We start from the raw sequence: 23567 nt of genomic DNA, 5'->3' as shown, positions 1-23567 counted from the left end.
TCTGCTCCTTAGACTGAACAGGGAGAGCTGCTCTCTCTGTGTTTAAAGTGAATGAATCTGCTCTTTACCTTGTCTTACTGGAACGTTCACTGTCTGGAAATGTCTGTTTGAAAATGTTTTCCTGTTATATTAATGGAGCAGAGGAGCAGATGTGAGGTACTGTTGAACAGAGAGGTTTGGAAGTGGGTGAAGGGGTGGAGTGACGGTGTGAGTGAGAGGCGCAGTGAGTTGGCCATTCTCAATAGAGTGTAAGGAATGAAGGTCAGAGGAACAGACCAGGCAGGAAACACAGAAAGAGCGAGGAGAAGCTGGTGTGAAAAACAGAGATTAAACAACGGGCTTGTTCATTTGGTTTGGGTCTGGTGTTTAGAATACCTGGAATCTGGGTTCACTTCCCTTCCAACTCAGCGAATTGTATCAACATTATGTTCATAAAACCATAGACTGATACCCAAAGAAGGAGACCATTTGGTCCATTGTGTCAGTGCTGTCTCTTTGGTTGTGCTATCCAATTAGTCCTGGTGTTCAGCTTTTTCCTGTAATCTGTACATTTTCCTTCCAGTATTTATCCCTATTGCTTTTCAAAGTTACTACTGAATCTGCTTTCAAGTCCTGATTAGGCAGTGCATTCCAGATGACAACACATCACTGTATAAAAAATCATTCCTCATTTCGCCTCTGGTCTTTTCTCAATCACCTGATAAATACATCCTCTGTTTACTGACCCTTTTGCCACTGGAAACAATTTCTCCTTATTTAACTTATTGAAAACCTTCTTGATGATGTCACATACTAGACTGCCAGTAAAACTGAAGCCCATGGAATAAAAGGGACAATGACAGCATGCATATGAAGTTTGCAGACTGATAGGAACATAGGAGCAGGAGTAGGCCATTCAGCACGTCGAACCCACCCTGCCATTCAATATGATGATGACTGATCGTCCACTTCAATGCCTTTTTCCCACACTTTCTCCATATCCCCGATGTCATTTGTATTTAGAAATCTGTCAATCTCTGCTTTAAACATACTCAATGACTGAGCTTCCACAGCCCTCTGAGATAGAGAATTCCAAAGATTCACAACCCACTGAGTAAAGAAATTTCTCCTCATCGCTGTCCTAAGTGGCTTTCCCTTTACGTTGAAATTGTGTCCCCTGGTTCTAGACTCCTCAACCGGGGGAAACATCGTAGCTTCATCGACCCTGTCTATCCCTTTAAATATTTTGTAAGTTTCAATGAGATCACCTCTCATTCTTCAAAACTCTAGAGAATACAGGCCCAGTTTCCCCAATCTCTCTTCATTTGACAGTCCCGCCATCCCGGGAACAAGTCTGGTGAACCTTCGTTGCACTCCCTCTATGGCAATGATATCCTTCCGAAGGTAAGGGGAACAAAACTGCACACAGTATTCCAAAGTGCAGTCCAACCAAGGTTATATACAATTGAAGCAAGACTTCACTACTCCTGTACTCAAATCCTCTTGTGATAGAGGCTAACATATCATTAGCCTTCCTAATTGCTTGCTGCAACTGCATGTTAGCTTTCAGTCACTTATTGACAAGGACACCCAGGCCCCTTTGTACATTCACACTCTTACCATTTAACAAATAATCTGCACATCTGTTTCTCCTACCAAAGTGGATAACCTCACACTTTTACACATTATATTTCATGTGCCACTTTCTTGTCCACTCACTAAGTCTGTCCAAATTCCCTTGAAGCCGCTTAGCATTTTCCTCACAACACACATTCCCACCTAGTTTTGTGTCATCTGCAAACTTGGAAATACGACATTTGGTCCCAGCATCCAAATCATGTGAACAGCTGGGTCACAGTGTGGTGGTGAACAGTTGTATTTCTGTCTGGAGGAAGGTTTACAGTGGGTTCCCCATGGTTCCTCATAACTTCAGTTATGTGCAGACACTGGAAAAGCTGGGGTTGTTCTCCTTGGAGCAGAGCAAGTTCAGAACAACTTTGACAGAGTTAGAATCAAGGAATCAAATGGTTACAGTACAGAAGGAGACCATTCAGTCCATCATGTCCATGACAGCTCTTTGCAAGAGCAGATCAGCTAATTCCACTCCTCTGCCCTTTCATTGTAGCCCTGCAAATTTTCTCTATTCAGGTGTTTATCCAATTCCCTTTTGAAAGCCACGATTGAATCTGCCTCCAGCACACTCTCAGGCAGTGTATTCCAGATCCGAACCACTCACTCTGTCCCACACCCCGGTACCATTGCAGAAAATCTTTTCTGTTCATTTCATCCCTCATAAATAATTGAAATGAAATGTTTATTAGGAAATGCACAACATAAAAAGGAGAGAGAAATAAATGCTGAGCAAAATAGAAGTCAATGTTTGGAAGGTAAAAATAGCAAAAGATGTAACTTTTATTCTGGATGAGTGAGAGGAATATATCACACTTTGGGGCTTTTGTAAGAGGATTTACTGATAAACCTGGGATTTGAGAGGAAGCTGCTTCATGGTTTACAGAACAAATTCAGCCCCTGGGGTGGAGCCAACAGCTGCACCGTCCAATAACAGACAGGATGGGGACACTGTCTCAGGCCTGGTGAGCTCAGTCGATGAAAGCATGAAACTCTGAATCTCAAGTTTTTGAGTTTGAGCCCACGGTGGGTGTTTTCTATTTCCTTTTTAGGCTGATTTTACAGGCGTTATCCAGCTCTGAATTCCTCGGCAGAGAGTTCAAGGAGTGTTTGAAATGAGATTCAACAGCAGTATGAGAAAGCCTCTCCTTGATTCAGGACTCTTACCTCTCTGCAGCATCTCGCTGCTGAAGATTGAACTTTTTCTCATTTCATTCTCAGCTCAGGGTCAGTGTGGATCACTGGGACTTCTGGCTGTCTCCCACTTCACAATCCATCAGTGCTGAGAAATCAATGGGGAATATTACTCACATGTTGTAATGTTTTATAAATACTTGAATGTATTTCACACTGTGTCCAACAGTGTGAATCTCCCCTGGTATATCAGCTCACCAACACTTCAACAGAACATTCACATAATGTGAGCTCTGACATCTGTTCAGATCCCATTCCCAAGACCTGGAAAGTGGGATTGGGCTGGATTGCTCTTTTTCAGCTGGCACAGACACGATTGCTAAATGGTCTCATTCAGTGCCATAAATTTTCTCGATTTTCTATGTTCTATGAAGTGAGGTGTGATTGGGAGGGGCAATTCCACCAGGGTTATATTTTCTACCAAAAGAATGACACAAGGGATACTTCACTTTTTTATTCATTCATTCATGCGATGTGGGCATCGCTGGCTAGGCCAGCATTTATTGCCCATCCCTAATTGTCCATGAGAAGGTGGTGGTGAACTGCCTTCTTGAACGGCTGCAGTCCATGTGGAGTAGGTACACCCACAGTGCTGTGAGAAAGGGAGTTCCAGGATTTTGACCCAGCGACAGTGAAGGAACGGCGATATAGTTCCAAGTCAGGATGGTGTGTGGCTTGGAGGGGAACTTGCAGGTGGTGGTATCCCCTGCATTTGCTGCCCTTGCCTTTCTCGGTGGTAAAGGTCGCTGGGTTTGGAAGGTGCTGTCTAAGGAGTCTTGGTGCATTGCTGCAGTGCATCTTGTAGACGGTACACACTGCTGCCACTGTGTGCCGATGGTGGAGGGAGTGAATGTTTGTAGATGGGGTGCCAATCAAGTGGGCTGCTTTGTCCTGGACGGTGTTGAGATTCTTGAGTTGGAATTGCACCCATCCAGGCAAGTGGAGAGTATTCCATCACACTCTTGACTTGTGAATTGCAGATGGTGGACAGGCTTTGGGGAGTCAGGAGTCATGGATGAGTGAGAGGAATATATCACACTTTGGGGCTTTTGTAAGAGGATTTATTGATAAACCTGGGATTTGAGAGGAAGCTGCTTCATGGTTTACAGAACAAATTCAGCCCCTGGGGTGGAGCCAACAGCTGCACTGTAATTACTCACCTCAGGATTCCAAGCCTCTGACCTGCTCTTCTAGTCACGTTATTTGTATGGCTACCCATGGTAACCTCCATGATGTTGATAGTGGGGGATTCAGTGATTGTAATGCTATTGAATGTCAAGGGGAGATAGTTAGATTCTCTCTTGTTGGAGATGGTCATTGCCTGGCACTTGTGTGGTGCGAATGTTACTTGCCACTTATCATCCCAAGCCTGTGAGACTGAAATAGCTCAGTTGGGAGTGTGTTGGACTGAAGATCCCTGGTTCAATCTGGGGTTTTGGCAGTTTTCCTTTATTCTGCATGGCCCTTTGGTTTTGACTCTTGAGCTGCACAATTTACACTGAAATTATTTACCCAACTCTGAAGGTTGGATTGGAATAGAGAGATATCAAGGATGGGAAATATTTACATTGTCTGCTGTAGCTTATTCTCTATCTCCCTGTGTCCTTTTCCCCAGTTTTTGAATCTTTCGGGGCCGGGTGAACATTTGATTTGCTGTATTTGTCCCAAACTGAAGCCTTTTCCACATCTCTGGGCGGTCAGACTTGCTCTGTCTGTTTTTGCTGCTCGTGACCATTAACGAGAACAGGCCACGAGTTCAATGTTTATCAGCAAACGGAAGATAATTGGAAAGAATTCTGTGTTACTCCAGACCAGTGACAAAGATACAATGGATGTTATTCAAAATAAATTCCCTTTGACATTTTATGTAAACTTGTTTGCATCTAAAAGTTGGATTTTAAGTGTTGCAAACATGTGTCAAATTAATGACTGACCATGTGACAGCACACATGGGGATCAAATCCACAGCCTTGTTGTTATCAACACTGCGTCCTAACCAACTGAACTAAGCGGCCGATAGACAGAGCCAGGTATGGGTTTGAGCCGCACGCTGTGCGGTTTGTGTTTTATTTCTCACACTGGGTGACAGAGCGATTGTACAAACAATGGACACATCACATCCCTGAAACATTGTTCTGATATAAAACAGTGTGAAATAAGAACTGAGCATGGAAATGGAACGGAACCAGAAATCAGGACTTTAATCTATTAAAGTTGATCTTGAAATTTAACCATTCACTGAACATTCCAATAGATCGAACTCTCTTCTGATATAAAATCCAGGAACTTGAGCTGCTGTAAAACATAACTGAGCCTGACGTGATTTGAACACGTAACCTTCTGATCTGGAGTCAGACGCGCTACCGTTGTGCCACAAGCTCACAGATAAAGCAAAGTCTTCCATTCCTGGCAGATTTACTTCTTGTTTAGATTCATTGATTGAAATTAATACAATCCTCATCTGACCTCCGCTCTGTAAAGGCCTGCTACCCGACCTGAACCCAACGGGACCCAACGACCTGTGTCGGGTCCGGGTCGTGTTGGGTCGCTCTTCCGGGTCTGGCTTTCGGGCTCGGGTCAGGTCGGGCCAGGTTCGGGTCGGGCTGGGTCCAGGTCGGGCTGAGTCCGTGTCGGACACACACAGTAAGTATTACATTTAACTCTGCTGGGAAGTTGAGTTTAATAAGTGTCAAAAGTTGAAAAGCCAACCTAAGCTGGGAGTCCGGGTCATCAAGGAGGGAAACTCTGAGTCTGCTCAGTGAGCAAGTGAGCATCTCTATGACATCATTGCGCTCATGCTGCAGCTTCCTGTAGATTCGGAATCGGGAGGTAGATAAAGTGAACATTCCAGTGGTCGGGTAAGGCTCGGGTTAGTTTGGGCGTGGGAATAAATGGAGATACTCGGGCCGGGTCGGGCTCGGGTCCAATGTGGTTCTGTCAGGTTCGTGTCGGGTTTTTTTTCCTGATCTGAGCAGGCCTTTACCGCTCTGTCAGTTCAGTGCCTTATTTAAACTATTACTTGGAGTTCTGTTTTACAGGGTCTCGGCTGTTTAAGTGTTTCCCAGACCCACTACTCTGATTAATCAGACATTTTGCTGCTAACTGCTGCTGCTACAATTGAAATGTAAAAAAGAATTTCCAGTGACCTGCAACCAATGGACAAATACATTTCAGAAAGATAAAGCTCATTCACCAATCCACAAATGTGTTTTTCTGCTGATATTTATAAACAACTCCTTCTCTCCACTATGGGAACTATACAATCACTACAGTTATTTGAAAGTTAGTATAAGATGTTCCAGTTCATCAATTTTAAAACTGCAGCAGGTATTTTCCAGAAAACTTCTCTGTTGGAACCTCAGTCCCATTTAGATTGAAAGTGGACAATTAATGTATTCACTTGTTCATTGTGGACAGGTGTCTGACTTGGAATAATTCTCATTAACTTTCAATGAGGTGGCAGTATTTCTGTGCTCCCATTTTACACAGTCTGTCCTGTTCATGCACCATGTTTTTATTCTCCTCTCCCATTCTCCACAGGATACAGATTGCAAGCATCATCAATCTAGCTGTTGAAAAGCATTGGAAGAATCTGGTCACACAGGTATTGAAACATTCATTTTCTGCCATTTTCCAAGTTGGTTGCTTTAAACACAGTACGATGTGCAATCATCTTGAAAAGAGATTCTCTTCAATATCCAATACAAACTGAATTACAAACCTGACAGACAAACACAGGAGAACAAGTGACTAATGAACACAAACCTCATGGTGCTCATTTTCAGATTTATTGCAGTCATCCGACAAAACAAGTGAAAGAATATTCCAGTGAAATGATTTGGAAAGTAGGGGTGACTTTTGTTGGTGCCTTTCTTTGCTCTGTTGGTGAAACTTTCTTGCACCTGACTCCTGTTCATGTCTCTGTTTCCTCTATTGAATGAGGAAGGAGGTATTTGATCAGAAATCAACTGGATTGTGTACCTTTGAGAGGGGATTTCTGCACCATCAGGGCTGGAAACAGGAGTGAGTGAAAGACAATGTGTGGAGTTTGATTTTGTACAGAGGGAGAGCAAATCTAACAGGACTGTGAGATATCGGCCTGGATTTTACAGCCCCAATAGCGGTGAATTCTGAGACTTTCACTGCTATTGAGGGTCTGAACAGCACTGCAACTGCTGGTACATGCACACACTAACACCAGCATCTGGAAGTTGTGGTGGTGAGAAATGTGCTTAGAAGGAGCCTCTGATCATAATCGCACCAGCCCACTCTTTAAAGTGACAGGGACCTGTAGTTCAGCAATTTGGGCTCATTGCCCACAATGTACCCTGATTTTTACCTGGGTTGGATTGAAGCCGGTACCAACAGGCTCAGGGCTGCTCGGGAAGGACTTTTCTGTTGACACAACAGCTCCACTATTCCAGGAAGACACCGGCAGCAGCAGTGGTCAACTTTCAGAGGGAGTTCAGACATTTTAAATGTTGTATTTTATTTCTTAATTGAATGTAACTTTTTAGCATAGCCTGATCAGAGTTCTTAAATTTATATCTGACTTTTTATTAACAAGATTGAAGTGTTTTTAAAAGATCTCTAAATGTATATGACTTTTTATCAAGATTTACTTGGCTTCTTTGTAAAGACTCTTGAGCAAGATTGAAGTGACTTTTAAAAACTACATCTTATCCTTTAAAATCCTGCTTTCATGTGGATGACATTGGAAGATGACTTCAGAATAACTTAGACTATCTTTCTAACAGGTACTGCAACAGCTGAAGTCCTACTTTTCTGCAAAAGCTGGTGAATTACCTTCCGGGAGCGGAGAGGAGCGGAGCAGACCTATATGGACCGATATGAGGAGAACGTTGAGAGCGGAGCCTATAAATCCAATCCGAGGATCGAGGCCCAGTCTCTTACCTTCCAGGAGTGGAGTGGAGATCTTTCAGTGTGCTGGAGTTTTGAAAAAAAAGAAGCCAACTGTGATGTCAGAGGAGAGCTGCAAGGTGATTGGTTGGTGAGTCACTGCTGTTAGTGTATTTAAATATCTTAAAGAAAAGGGCAAAGTTTTTTACTTGAAAAAAAAACCTCTGCTGATAAGATGAGTACTACTAAAGTGTTTTTTTTATTCAGTGCAGCTTATGAAGGACTTTAGATTGTAGTGGGTAGAACAAGGCCCCTAGTGTCATTAGTATTTTTTAATTAAGGGAGTAACTAATTAATCTAAGGGTAAGTCATGGCAGGAGAGCTCAGCCCCGTGATATGCTCCTCCTGCGCTATGTGGGGATTCAGGAACCCTCCCAGTCTCCATGACGACCATGTGTGCAGGAAGTGTATCCAGCTGCAGCTACTGGCTACTCGCATTATGGAGCTGGACCTGCGGGTGGTTTCACTGTGGAGCGTCCACGAAGCTGAGGGCATCATGGATAGCATGTTTAGTGAGGTGGTCGCACCGCAGGTAATGGATGCACAGGCAGAAAAGGGATGGGTGACCACCAGATGGAATAGTAGGAGCAGGCAGGTAGTGCAGGAGTCCCCTGTGGCCATCCCCCTCTCAAACAGATACACCGCTTTGGTTACTGTTGGGGGGAAGACCTCCCAGGGGAAAAGAGCAACAGCGCGGTCCGTGGCACCACGGAGGGCTCTGCTGCACAGCAGGGGAGGAAAAGGGGTGGAAGAGCTATTGTGATAGGGGATTCTATCATAAGGGGTGCAGATAGGCGTTTCTGTGGCCGCAAACGAGACTCCAGGATGGTATGTTGCCTCCCTAATACTAGGGTCAAGGATGTTTCGGAGCAGCTGCCGGAAATTCTGAAAGGGGAGGGTGTGCAGCCAGAGATCGTGGTCCATATTGGTACGAACGACATAGGCAGGAAGAGAGATGAGGTTCTGCAAAGTGAATATAGGGAGTTAGGCAGAAGGTTAAAGAGCAGGACCTCTAGGGTTGTAATCTCAGGATTACTCCCTGTGACACGTGCTAGTGCGGGTAGGAATAGGAGGATTAGGCAAATGAATGCATTGCTGAAGACTGGCGAAGGCGGGAGGGCTTCAGGTACTTGGATCATTGGGATCTCTTCTGGTGCAGAGGTGACCTGTACAAGAGGGACGGGTTGCATCTGAACTGGAAGGGGACCAATATCCTTGTAGGGAGATTTTATAGTAATACACTGGAGGGTTTAAACTAGTCTTGCAGCGGGGGTGGGACCCAAAGTAGTAGTCTCTCCGATGAGATAGTTGAGGCAAATGGAGAGGTTAAAGCAAGCAAGTCCAGTAGGCAGGCCAGGCAGGGGCAGGACAGGGAGCGTGGAAGGTCTGGTGGGCTAAACTGCATTTACTTTAATGCAAGTATCCTTACAGGTAAGGCAGATGAACTCAGAGCATGGATCGGTACATGGGATTGTGGTATTGTAGCTATTACGGAAACGTGGTTGAGGGATGGGCAGGACTGGCAGCTCAATGTTCCGCGGTACCGATCCTTCCGGCGTGACAGAGGTGGAGGTAAGAGAGGAGGGGGAGTTGCACTATTGATTAGGGAGGACATCACGGCAGTACTTAGAGAGGATATCCCGGGGTGAATGTCCAGTGAGGCCATACTGGTAGAACTTAGAAATAATAAAAGGGTGATCCCTTTGATGGGATTATACTATAGGCCCCCCAATAGTCAGAGGGAAGTGGAGGAGCATATATGTAGGGAAATCACAGATAGGTATAGGAATTATAGGGTTGTAATAGTAGGTGATTTTAACTTCCCTAATATTGACTGGGACTGCCTTAGTGCTAAGGGATCAGATGGGGAAGAATTTGTTAAGTGAATCCAGGATAGTTTTCTGAAGCAGTACGTGGATGGCCCGACTAGAGAAGGGGCTACACTCTATCTCCTCTTAGGAAATGAGGATGGGCAGGTGGTTGATATGGCAGTGGGGAAGCACTTTGGGACCAGTGACCATAACTCTATTAGCTTCAAGATAGTTATGAAAAAGAATAGGACTGGTCCTCAGGTTGAAGTCCTAAATTGGGGGAAGGCTAATTTCCATGGCATCAGACAGGAACTCTCAAAAGTTGAATGGGAGAGGCTGTTTACAGGTAAAGGGACGTCTGGCAAGTGGGAGGCTTTTAAAAGTGAGATAGGAAGAGTTCAGGGCCAGCATGTTCCTGTTAGATGGAAGGGCAAGGCTGGCAAGTTTAGGGAACCTTGGTTGACGAGGGATATTGAGGGTCTGGTCAGGACAAAGAAGGAGGCATACGTCAGGTATAGGCAGCTGGGATCGAGCGAGTCCCTCGAGAAGTATAGGGGATATAGGAGTATACTTAAGAAGGAAATTAGGAGGGCGAAAAGGGGCCATGAGATTTCCCTGGCAGAAAAGATAAAGGAGAATCCTAAAAGATTCTATAAGTGTATTAAGAGTAAAAGGGTAGCTAGGGAGAGAGTAGGTCCCCTTAAGGATCAGTGTGGCAATCTATGTGTGAAGCCACGCGAAATGGGCGAGGTCTTATATGAATATTTCTCGTCTGTATTTACCGTGGAGAAGGTCATGGAAGCTAGTGAGTTCAAGGGAGGGAACAGCGATATCCTGCAGCATATCAACATTACAAAGGAGGAGGTGTTGGAGGTTTTGAAGCGCATTAAGGTGGATAAATCCCCAGGGCCTGATCAGATGTATCCTAGGATGCTATGGGAAGCAAGGGAGGAGATTGCTGGGGCGCTGGCAGAGATTTTTGTATCATCGTTAGCCACGGGTGAGGTACCGGAAGACTGGAGGATAGCTAATTTGTTAATTAATAAATTAAATAACAAATCATGTCGCCTCTTTCTCTTCTAAACTCTGGCGGAGACAAGCCTAGCTTGTCCAATATTTCCTCGTAAGACAGCCCACCCATTCCATGTATTAGTCTCGTAAACTTTCTCTGTACTACCTCCAATGCATTTACATCCTTCCGCAAATAAGGAGACCAGTACTGTACTCAGTACTGCAGAAGAGGTCTCACCAATGTCCTGTATAGCTGAAGCATAACCTCCCTACTATTGTATTCAATTCCCATGGTGATAAATGATAACATTCGATGAGCTTTCCTAATTACGTGCTGGACCTGCATACTAACCTTTTGCAATTCATGCCCTCGGACACCCAGATCCCTCTGCATCTCAGAGCTCTGCAATCTCTCACCATTTAGATAATATGCTTTTTTATTCTTCCTGCCATAGTGGACAATTTCCGACTTTCCCACATTATACTCCATTTGCCAGGTCTTTGCCCAATCACTTAACCTATCTATATCCCTTTGTAGCCCCCTTATGTCCTCTTCACAACCTACTTTCCTACCTATCTTTGTGATCAGCAAATTTAGCAACAATACCTTCGGTCCCTTCATCTAAGTCATTTATATAAATTGTAAAAAGTTGAGGCCCCAGCACAGATCCCTGTGGCACACCACTCGTTACTTCTTGCCAACCAGAAAATGACCCATTTATGCTGACTCTCTGTTTCCTGTCAGCTAGCCAATCTTCTATCCATGCCAATATGTTACCCCCGACACCATGAGCTTTTATTTTCTGCAATAACCTTTGATATGGCACCTTATCCTTCTGGAAATCGAAATACAATACATCCACTGGTTAAATTAAAAGCAAAATACTGCGGATGCTGGAAATCTGAAACAAAAACAAGAAATGCTGGATTCACTCAGCAGGTCTGGCAGCATCTGTGGAAAGAGAAGCAGAGTTAACGTTTCGGGTCAGTGACCCTTCTTCGGAACTTCTTCGGAACATCCACTGGTTCCCCTTTATCCACAGCACATGTAACTCCCTCAAAGAACTCCAATAAATTGGTTAAACATGATTTCCCTTTCAAAAAACCATGTTGACTCTGCCTGATTACCTTAATTTTTTCTAAATGCCCTGCAAAAACATCCTCTGTAATAGCTCCAAACATTTTCCCTAAGACAAATGTTAAGCTAACTGGCCTGTTGTTTCCTGCTTTCTGTCTCCCTCCCTTTTTGAATAAATGAGTTACATTCACTCTTTTCCAATCTAACGGAACCTTCTCGAATCTAGGGAATTTTGGAATATTAAAACCAGCGCATCAACTATCTCACTAGCCAATTCAGGACCTGGCGACTTGTCAACCCGCAGCTCCAACAATTTGTTTAGTACCACTTCCCCGGTGATTGTAATTTTCTTGAGTTCCTCCATCCCTTCAATTTCCTGATATACGGCTAATACTGGGATGTTATTTGTATACTCAATAGTGAAGACCGATGCAAAGTATCTGTTCAATTCATCTGCCATCTCTTAATTATCCATTATTAATTCCCCAGACACACTTTCTATAGGACCAACAGTCGCTTTGTTAACTCTTTTCTTTTTAAAATATCTATCGAAACTCTTACTAGTTGTCTTGAAATTTCTTGCGAGCTTTCTCTCATACTCTAATTTTACCTTCCTTATCAAACTTTTAGTAATTCTTTGCTGTTTTTTTATATTCTGTCCAATCTTCTGACCTGCCTCCCACCTTTGCACAATTATAGGCTTTTTCTTTAAGTTTGATAGTATCTTTAACTGTTTTCGTGAACCATGGATGGTGAGTCCCACCTTTGGAGCTTTTCTTTCTCGTTGAAATGTATCTATTCTGTGTATTCTGAAATGTCTGCCACTGCATCTCTATTGACTTATCCCTTAACCTAATTTGCCAGTTCACTTTAGCTAGCTCTGCTTTCATAACCTTATAATTGCCCTTATTTAAATTTAAAATACTAGTCTGGGACCCACTCTCCTCTCCCTCAAACTGAATGTAAAATTCAATCATATTATAATCGCTACTACCTAGGGGCACCTTAACTATGAGGTCATTAATTAATCCTATCTCATTGCACAATGCCAGGTCTAGTATAGCCTGCTCTCTGGTTGGCTCCAGAATGTATTGTTCCAAGAAATTATCCCCAAAACATTCTATGGACTCCTCATCTTGGCTACCTCTGCCCATCTGAATTTTCCAATCTTTATGCAGATTAAAATCCCCCATAATTATCACAGTACCTTTCTGACAAGCTGCCATTATTTCTTCCTTTATATCCCATCCGACAGTGTGGTTAATGTTAGGTGGCCTGTACACCACTCCCACAAGTGACTTCTTGCCTTTATGATTTCTCATTTGTACCCAAACTGCTTCTGCATCCTGATCTCCAGAACTCAGGTCATCCCTCTCTATTACGCTAATACCATCATTAGTTAACAGAGCTACCCCGCCACCTTTTCCTAGCTTCCTGTCCTTCCAAAATGCCATGTCAGCTCCAATATTCACATCCCAATCTATGTTGCCCTGCAGCCATGTCTCTGTAATGACTATCAGATCGTACTTATTTATTCTATTTGTGCTCCCAGTTCATCTGTTTTGTTTCAAATGCTCCATGCATTCAGATACAGAGCATTTAGTTTTGTCCTTTTATTATTTTTGTCACCTCTAGCCTTATCTGTCGATTTACTCTTAGATTTGTACATTCTGTCCCTTCCTGTCACAGTCTGTTTATCATTTCCCATATTTATACCTTTCTCTCTTGCCTTGTCTCTCCTCCTTGATTCACCATATCTTCCCAAATTTGATCCCTTGCCCCCACTATTCAGTTTAAAACCATCTCTATGTCCCTCGTTATGTGGCTCGCTGGAACACCGGCACCAGCACGGTTCAGGTGTAGACCGTCCCAACGGTACAGCCACCTCTTTCCCCAGTACTGGTGCCAATGCCCCACGAAGCAGAACCCACTACTACCACACCAGTCTTTCAGCCGCACATTACTTTCTCTAATCTTATTTGTCCTATGCCAATTTGCACATGGCTTACTGCAGACGTGTTTGCCCTGGATCACACTGGCATCCAGGAACTCCCACATGCTGCAGCTGTGACACATCACCTGTCCTGTCATCCTTAACGTGTTTCAATTAACTACTTAAATATTTTATTCAATTATTCATTTTATTGCATATTTTATTAAACTTACCACTAGTTTGTTCACTATTTTAAACGTTAGGACTAAAATGGATCTTAATCACTTACCAGATGCGCATCAAGCAGGCCGGTTCTTCCAAACCAATCAACTACCTGCTTGCCTGTGATGTCACAGCTTACCAGATCCTCACCAAACAGCTCCTTCCACTGCACCGAAGAAAGAACCAAATCCTGGAGACTCACCCCAGCGGCTCTCTGTTTCCCTGCTCTCTCTCTCCATTGTGACGTCACTCATCGATTTTTTCCCCCTGCTCTGCTCCTGCCGTGCTCCTCTCTCTCTCGCTCTGTCTCCGAGTCTGTGCGTTTGGCACATTTCTTCATTTGTTGTTCTGTTGTGCTCCTGTTTCTGGTCCAAAATCTGACTCTGGTGGGACTTGAACTCACAACCTTTGAATATCTTCTTAATCATTATTTAGAAGTCCAACACGCTATCCATTGCGCCACAGAGCCTCACACATTTTTATTAACATCACTAAGGCCTTTGATCTTGTCAGCAGAGACGGCCTCTTCAAACTGCGATGGAACACAGGCTGCCCTCCTGACCTCTTGGGCATCATCTCTTCTTTCCACGAGAACATGCACAGTTCCATCAGTTACAATGGAGCAACATCAGACGCTTTCAAGATCAGCAGTGGGGTAAAGCAGGGCTGCGCGCTGGCGCCAACTCTCTTAGGAACAGAGGAACATAGGAGTAAGCTATTCAGCCCGTCGAGCCTGCTCTGTCATTCAATTCGATCATGGCTGATCACCTACCTCAAAGCCCCTTTCCCATGCAATCCCCATATCCCTTGATGTCATGAGTATCAAGATTTCTATCAATTTCTGTCTTGAACATGCTCAATGATTGAGCTGCCACAGCCCTCTGGGGCACAGTATTCCAATGATTCACCACCGTCTGAGTGAAGAAATTCCACCCATCTCAGTTTTAAATGGCCTACTCCTTATTCTGAGACGATGTCCTTTGGTTTTAGACTCACCAACCAGGGCAAACATCCTGTCTACATCCACACTGTCACGCCCTGTAAGAATTTTGTCAGTTTCAATCAGATCACCTCTCATTCTTCAAAACTTTAAGGAATACAGGCCCAGTTTCCTCATAAGACAATCCCACCATCCCAGGGATTAGTCTGGTGACATAAAAACAAGAAATGCTGGAACCACTCAGCAGGTCTGGCAGCATCTGTGAAAAGAGAAGCAGAGTTAACGTTTCAGGTCAGTGACCCATCTTCGGAACTGACATATATTAGAAAAGTCACAGGTTATAAGCAAGTGAGGTGGGGGTGGGGCAAGAGATAACAAAGGAGAAGGTGTAGATTGAACAAGGCCACATAGCTGACCAAAAGGTCATGCAGCAAAGGCAAACAATATGTTAATGGTGTGTTGAAAGACAAAGCATTAGTGCAGATTAGGTGTTAATGGACTGAATATTGAACAGCAGGAAGTACAAACCTGAAAAAAACAGTAGGTAAGCAAACTGAACAAACTGAGTTGAAATGAAATAAATGCAAACAAAATATTAGTCTGTTGACCCTCTGTTTCACCCCCTCTATGGCAAGTGTATCCTTCATAAGATGAGGAGACTAAACTGTACACAATACTCCAGTGCGGATTCACCAAGGCTCTATACAATTGCAGCAAGACATCTTTACTCCTGTACTCATGACCCCTCGTGTGGGTACAACATACCATTTGCCTTCCTAATTGATTGCTGCACCTGCACAAGAGCTTTTAGTGTCTCAGGAACAAGGACACCCAGGTCCCTTTGGACATCGACACTTCCCAACCTCTCACCATTTAAGAAATACTCTGTCTTTCTGTTTATTCTACCAAAGTGGAGAACTTCACACTTATTCACATTATATTCCATCTGCCATGTTCTTTCTCATTCACTTAGCTGCTCCAGGTTCCCTGGAAGCCTCTCTGCATCCTCCTCACAACTCACACTTCACCGAGCTTTGTGTCATCTGCAAACTTGGAAATATTACATTTAATCCCTACATCCAAATCATTTATTTCGGTTGTTAACAGCTGTGGCTCCAACACTGATTCTTGCAGTACCCCAATAGTAACAGCCTGCCATCCTGAGAAGGACCCGTTATTCCTGCTCTCTGTTTTCGGTCTGTTAACCAATTCTCAATCCATATCAGTATATTATCCCCAAGCCTATGTGCTCTAATTTTGTTTACTCACCTCCTGTGTGGGACATTACCAAAGCATCCACTGGTTCTCCTTTATCTGTTCTACAGGTAACATCCTCAAAAAACTCAACGGGTTTTTTCAAACCTGTTTTCCTTTTCATAAATCTATGTTGACTCTGCCCAATCATGTCATCATTTTCGAACTGTCTAGTTATCACATCCTTTATAATTGGCATATTCTTCTCCATGCTGCTATTGTACACTTTCAATGACTCAGATGGGGGTGTTCACCTGCACATCAGAGCTGACGACAAGCTGTTCAACTTGGCAAGACTGTGCGCCAAGACCAAAGTGGGTAAATTCCTAGTCTGTGAGTTGCTATTTGCTGATGATGCTGTGCTGACATCCCATAATGAAGTTCAGTCACAGCAGCTTGTAGATCGGTTCTCCCTGGCCTGCAAAGTGTTTGGACTGACAATCAGCATCAGGAAGATGAAAGGTATGGGCCAGGACGTAGAGACTCCACTTTCCATCAACATCGACAACCTCACTTTGGAGGTTGTCAACAGCTTCACATACCTTCAATCAACAATCACCAGCAGTCTGGCCCTTGATGCTGAAATCAGCACCAGGATTGCCAATGCTGCAGCTGTCATGTCAAAGTTGAGAAGACAAGTGTGAACCGACAGCAAACTGACCGAAAATACAAAGCTCCACGTGTACCAGGCTTGTGTTCTCAGCACCCTCCTTTATAGTAGAGAAGCATCAACAAATTATACAAGCCAAAAAAAGCGGCTGAACAGCTTCCACCTCCACTGCCTCAGATGGATACTGGGCATCTCCTGGCAGGACAGAGTGCCGAATGCGGAAGTACACCAGCGTGCAGGGATCCGCAGCATGTTTGCCATCTTGAGTCAGCGGTGACTCTGTTGACTGGGCCAAATGGATGACGGTCACATTGCCAAATACATGCTCTATGGTGAGCTTGCTATCAGCACGAGATCAACAGGTCAGGGAAAAAAATCAAGTCCTTTGGAGAGGTTTGAGTTAATTCAGGAGAGTGGGCATGGATTTATAAATGGGAGTTCATGCTTGACGAATCTAACTGCATTTGTTGATAAACTATCTGAGAATGCTGATGAAGGGAATGCAGTGGATGTTGTTTATATGGATATTACGAAAGCATTTTATAAAGTACCACATAAAAGGGTGGTTAACAAAATTGGGGTTCATGGATTAGGAGGGTCAGTGTCCATTTGGATAGTAAATTGTTTTAAAGACTGAAAACAGCGAGTCATATTAAATGGTTCTTGGTCAGACCGGAGGATAGTCGACAGTGGTGTTCCCCAAGGGTCAGTGCCAGAACCACTGCTTTTTTTGCTAAAGGTAAGTGACTTGGATCTTGGAATACAGAGTAGAATCTCAAAATATGCCGATGACACCAAACTTGGAGGAGTGGCAAACAGTGAGGATGATATGAACTGCCTGCAACAGGACAGTGATAGGCTAGCAGAATGGGCAGACAGGTGGCAGATGGAATTTAATAGTGACAAGTGTGAGGTGATGTATTTTGGCATAAGGAATAGGGAGAGGCAATATATACTTAATGGCTCAGTTCTAAAGAGTGTGCTGGAATAGAGGGACTTGGGGTTCATGTGCACCGATCTTTGAAGGTGGCAAGACATATCGCGAGAGTGGTAAGCAAAGCATATGGGATCTTGGTTTTTCTAAATAGAGGCATTGAGTACAAAAGCAGGGAAGTTATGCTGAACCATTATAAAACTCTGGTTAGGCCCCAATTGGAGTGTTGCTTCCAGTTCTGCTCAGCAGACTTTAGAAAGAATGTGAGGGTCCTTGAGAGGACGCAGAGGCGATTTACCAGAATGGATCCAGGGATGGGAGATTTTAGTTACAAGGTTAGGTTGGAAAAGCTAGGATTATTCTGCCTATATCAAAGGAGATTGAGTGGAGAATTGATAGAGGTGTATAACACCTCGAGAGAACAGGCCATCCTGGACTGGGTATTGTGTAATGAGAAAGGATTAGTTAACAATCTTGTTGTGTGGGGTCCCTTGGGGAAGTGCGCCCATAATATGATAAAATTCTTCATTAAGATGGAGAGTGAGAGAGTTGATTCCGAGACTAGGGTCCTGAATCTAAACAAAGGAAACTGTGAAGGTATGAGGCGGGAGTTGGCGATGATAGATTGGGGAACGTTACTTAAAGGGTTGACAGTGGATAGGCAATGGCTAGCATTTAAAGAGCGCATGGATGAATTACAACAATTGTTCATTCCTGTCTGTGCAAAAGTAAAACAGGAAGGGTGGCTCAACTGTGGCTTACAAAAGAAATTAAGGAAAGTATTAGATCCAAGGAGGAGAAATATAAAATGGCCAGAACAAGCAGCAAACCTGAAGATTGTGAGCAGTTTGGAATTTAGCAGAGGAGGACAAAAGGATTGATTAAGAAGGGGGAAATAGAGTATGAGAGTAAGCTAGCAGAGAACATAAAAACTGACTGTAAAAGCTTCTATAGATATGTGTAGAGAAAAAGATTAGTGAAGACAAATGTGGGTCCCTTTCAGTCAGAAACGGGGGAATTTATAATGGGGAACAAAGAAATGGCAGACCAATTAAATACATACTTTGGTTCTGTCTTCACAAAGGAGGATACAAATTACCTCCCAGAAATGTTGGGGAACATAGGGTCTAGTGAGAAGGAGGAACTGTATGAAATCAGTATTAGTAGGGAATGTTTGGGAAATTGATGGGATTGAAGGCCGATAAATCCCCAGGGCTTGATAATCTACATCCCAGAGTACTTAAGGAGGTGGCCCTTGAAATAGCAGATGCATTTCTGGTCTTTTTTCAAAATTCTGTAGACTCTGGAACAGTTCCAATGGATTGGATGGTAGTTAATGTAACTCCACTATCTAAAAAAAGAGGCAGAAAGAAAACAGCGAATTATATACCGGTTAGCCTGACATCAGTCGTGGGGAAAATGCTGGAGTCCATTATAAAAGATGTAATAGCAGAGTGCAATAATAACTCGTCTCTACTCCTAGTATGTTTAAATCCCACACATTCACTATAATGTGAACAATTATTTCCTGTTGTGTCTCTCTCAGATTTGTAAACTTCACTGTAATGGAGTGAGGTGACATCTACTGGCGGGAAGCAAGAACTGCAATCAAGCAGCAGAAACTCCACAGTCTGTCAGGGTTAAAGAAACATTGCAATGTGAGGACACAGCGAAGTGGTTTGATTGGGTAGATGGAGACATGATTCCACTTGTGGTGGTGTCTGAAGCACAGGCCAGAAATACAAAATTGTCATTAATAAAAGAAATGAGGAATTCATGAAAAATGTTGTAACGTAGTGAATGGTTAGAATGTGGATAGAATAGAAAGTGAGATTGGATGGACAGAAGCAGTCTGAAAGGATGGCTGAAACAAAAGGTGAGTGCCTTGAAACGTTAACTGTGTTTCTCTCAGCACAGATGCTGCCTGAGCTGCTGAACATTTCCAGCACTTTCTGTTTTTATTTCAGCCTTTGCAGGATGTTGCTTTGATCAGAAAAAAAAATGGATGATTGGCTGGGGGGGTTCCAGTGAAATTCCACAGCAGCTAATGAAGCCTAACTTGTCAGTGGCTTGTTGGTCTAGGGGTATGATTCTCGCTTTGGGAGTATGATTAATTAATATGCGAGAGATCCTGGGTTCAAATCCTGGACGAGCCCTGGTCTGCTGGCATTTTTAGATTAAGGTTATCTATTGGTTTCAGCCTTGCAGAAGGTGGAATTGACTTCCATACGGAGCTGGCTTGAGGACCAGACAACTGGATTCAAAGAGCTTGTCGACAAAATTGTAATTAACTAAATGTACAGATAGCCAAGTGGGAATATAAAGTTGTTGCTGTAATTGTGACCTGACTCCAAAAACAACTGGACTGGGTTCTGGACTGGAATGGAATGGAATTCTTCAGTGTTTCTGTTGTTTGGCTTGCATTGACTCATCGATTTTCTTGTTTTTCACTTTGTCGATGCCTTTGAATAATTGTGGATCCTTCTTCAGGGTGTCTTCTTTCACCAGGTAGTTCTGACCTCTGATGATGTTGATTGTAATCAGCTTCAATTCGCTGATAGTTTTGGAAGTGAGCAGATTTCCTTTGCTTGAGTCTACAACATGGAACTCAGTCTGACATGTGGACCCATGGGAGGATTTGAATGCCATCCCTGCGTTGGAGTTGCATCCATCCAATAAGAGACTGAGTAGAAGTGACAGTTCTGTCAGTCGAATATGAGACTTTTAATGGCAGGGTTGTGAGTTTGAGTGCCATTCTGTTTTTCCCTTTTTTAAGGCTTCATGAGCAGAGAGGACAGGGAGTGTTTGAAATGAGCAAGTCTCGCTTTGATTCAGGACTCTTACCTCTCAGCAGCATCTCACTATGAAAGATTGAATTTGATCTCATTTCATTCTCAGCTCAGGGTCTGTGCGGCTCAGTGGCACTTCTGGCTGTCTCCCGCTTCACAATCCATCAGTACTGAGAAAGCAATGGGGAATATTACTCACATGTTGTGTTCTTTAATTTTTTGGAAAACTTGAATGTATGTATTTTCTTCCAAAACAAGGACACCAAACCACTGTTAATGTGGGGCTGAATTAGCTCAGTTGGGAGAGCGTTAGACTGAAGATCTAAAGGTTCCTGGTTCAATCCCGGGTTTCAGCAATCTTGCTTCCTTATGCGTCCCTTGCCTTGGTTCTGATTTTCCAGTTGCACAATTTACTTTGAAATTATTTACCAAGCACCAGTGGATTGAATTTGAGAAACAACACAGAGTCATTTACAGCACAGAAGGTGGTCGTTTGGCCTATCACGTCCATGCTGGCTCTCCCCGGAGCAATCTAGTCAGTTCCACTCACCAGCTCGGTCCCTTTCCTCCTGCAAGTTTCTTTCCTTCAAGTATCCATCCAATTTCCTTTTCAAATCATTGATTGTCTCTGCTTCCACCACACTCGTGGGCCAAGACATTACCACCGACAACATAAAAAATTCCACCTCATCAAGGATGGGAAATACTTATATCTTCTATATTTGCTTATTCTCTATTTCTATGAGAATAGACTGACAGTCAACATGAAAGGGAACCCAAAAATCTTCGAGCAGCATGTAAATGATAAGTGGGTAGTAAGAGGTTGAGTAGGGCCTATGAGGGACAAAAAGGATAATATAAGCTTAGAGGTGCAGGGCAATGTTAATCTACTTAATGAGTACTTTGTATCAGTGATCACTAAGGAAGTGGAATTTGACAAAATATCAGTCGAAGTGAAGAGAGTAGAGTCAATGGAGAGGGTACAAATTGAGAGAGGGAGGTACTAAAATAGCTGGCTGTGCTTAGGGAAGATAAATCACCTGGTCCGGATGGCTCACATCCCAGGTTGCGAAAGGAAATGCGGATGCAGATAACGGAAGGGCTTGCTATAATCTTCCAAACTTCCCTGGATACGGGGGAGGTGCCAGAGGATTAAACAGTGGCAAATGCGACACCCTTATTCAAGAAAGGGTGTAAGGACAGTCCGGGTAACTACAGGCTAGTTAGATTAACAGCAGCGGTGGGTAAGGTTTTAGAAAGAATAATCAGGGTAAAAAATCAACAGTCACTTGGAGAGGTTCGAGTTAATTAAGGAGAGTGAGCATGGATTTATAAATGGGAGTTCATGCTTGACTAATCTAACTGCATTTTTTGATGAACTAACAGAGCAGGTTGATGAAGGGAATGCAGTGGATGTTGTTTATATGGATTTTAAGGAAGTGTTTGACAAGGTACCACATAAAAGGGCGGTTAACAAAATTGAGGTTCGTGGTATAGGAGGGTCAGTGTCCAATTGGATAGAAAATTGGTTTAAGGACAGAAAACAGCGAGTCTTATTAAATGGTTCTTTGTCAGACTGGAGGATAGTCGACAGTGGTGTTCCCCAAGGGTCAGTGCTAGAACCACTGCTTTTTTTGCTCAAGGTAAGTGACTTGGATCTTGGAATACAGAGTAGAATCTCAAAATATGCCGATGACACCAAACCTGGAGGAGCGGCAAACAGTGAAGATGATATGAACTGCCTGCAACAGGACAGTGATAGGCTAGCAGAATGGGCAGACAGGTGGCAGATGGAATTTAATAGTGACAAGTGTGAGGTGATGTATTTTGGCATAAGGAATAGGGAGAGGCAATATATACTTAATGGCACAGTTCTAAAGGGTATACTGGAATAGAGGGACTTGGGGTTCATGTGCATCAATCTTTGAAGGAGGCAAGTCATATTGCGAGAGTGGTTCGCAAAGCATATGGGATCTTGGGCTTTATAAGTAGAGGCATTGAGTACAAAAGCAGGGAAGTTATGCTGAACCATTATAAAACTCTGGTTAGGCCCCAATTGGAGTGTTGCTTCCAGTTCTGCTCAGCAGACTTTAGAAAGAATGTGAGGGTCCTTGAGAGGACACAGAGGCGATTTACCAGAATGGATCCAGGGATGGGGGATTTTAGTTACAAGGTTAGGTTGGAAAAGCTAGGATTATTCTGCCTTTCTCAAAGGAGATTGAGTGGAGAATTGATAGAGGTGTATAACACCTCTAGAGAACAGGCCATCCTGGACTGGGTATTGTGTAATGAGAAAGGATTAGTTAACAATCTTGTTGTGTGGGGTCCCTTGGGGAAGTGCGCCCATAATATGATAAAATTCTTCATTAAGATGGAGAGTGAGAGAGTTGATTCCGAGACTCGGGTCCTGAATCTAAACAAAGAAAACTATGAAGGTTTGAGGCGGGAGTTGGCTATGATAGATTGGGGAACGTTACTTAAAGGGTTGACAGTGGATAGGCAATGGCTAGCATTTAAAGAGCGCATGGATGAATTACAACAATTGTTCATTCCTGTCTGTGCAAAAGTAAAACAGGAAGGGTGGCTCAACTGTGGCTTACAAAAGAAATTAAGGAAAGTATTAGATCCAAGGAGGAGAAATATAAAATGGCCAGAACAAGCAGCAAACCTGAAGATTGTGAGCAGTTTGGAATTTAGCAGAGGAGGACAAAAGGATTGATTAAGAAGGGGGAAATAGAGTATGAGAGTAAGCTAGCAGAGAACATAAAAACTGACTGTAAAAGCTTCTATAGATATGTGTAGAGAAAAAGATTAGTGAAGACAAATGTGGGTCCCTTTCAGTCAGAAACGGGGGAATTTATAATGGGGAACAAAGAAATGGCAGACCAATTAAATACATACTTTGGTTCTGTCTTCACAAAGGAGGATACAAATTACCTCCCAGAAATGTTGGGGAACATAGGGTCTAGTGAGAAGGAGGAACTGTATGAAATCAGTATTAGTAGGGAATGTTTGGGAAATTGATGGGATTGAAGGCCGATAAATCCCCAGGGCTTGATAATCTACATCCCAGAGTACTTAAGGAGGTGGCCCTTGAAATAGCAGATGCATTTCTGGTCTTTTTTCAAAATTCTGTAGACTCTGGAACAGTTCCAATGGATTGGACGGTAGTTAATGTAACTCCACTATCTAAAAAAAGAGGCAGAAAGAAAACAGCGAATTATATACCGGTTAGCCTGACATCAGTCGTGGGGAAAATGCTG

At 43.3% G+C, this 23567-nt stretch overlaps 3 non-coding genes across 3 annotated transcripts; 1 reads left to right on the top strand and 2 right to left on the bottom strand.

Moving 5' to 3' along the window:
- Positions 1-5111: 5111 nt before the first annotated feature.
- trnaw-cca (transfer RNA tryptophan (anticodon CCA)) lies at positions 5112-5183 on the bottom strand. Its single transcript has one exon. It is a non-coding gene; the product is annotated as a tRNA-Trp (tRNA).
- An 8972-nt stretch (positions 5184-14155) lies between these two features.
- Positions 14156-14246, bottom strand: trnar-ucu (transfer RNA arginine (anticodon UCU)). The gene is given in 2 exon segments: positions 14156-14191; positions 14210-14246. It is a non-coding gene; the product is annotated as a tRNA-Arg (tRNA).
- A 6341-nt stretch (positions 14247-20587) lies between these two features.
- trnaf-gaa (transfer RNA phenylalanine (anticodon GAA)) lies at positions 20588-20660 on the top strand. Its single transcript has one exon. It is a non-coding gene; the product is annotated as a tRNA-Phe (tRNA).
- Positions 20661-23567: the final 2907 nt, after the last annotated feature.

The sequence above is a fragment of the Heterodontus francisci genome, chromosome 35 (genome assembly GCF_036365525.1).
Source record: "Heterodontus francisci isolate sHetFra1 chromosome 35, sHetFra1.hap1, whole genome shotgun sequence".
Lineage (NCBI taxonomy): Eukaryota > Metazoa > Chordata > Chondrichthyes > Heterodontiformes > Heterodontidae > Heterodontus > Heterodontus francisci.
Note: the sequence above shows the minus strand (reverse complement) of the source record. Positions and strands in the feature narration are given on the sequence as shown.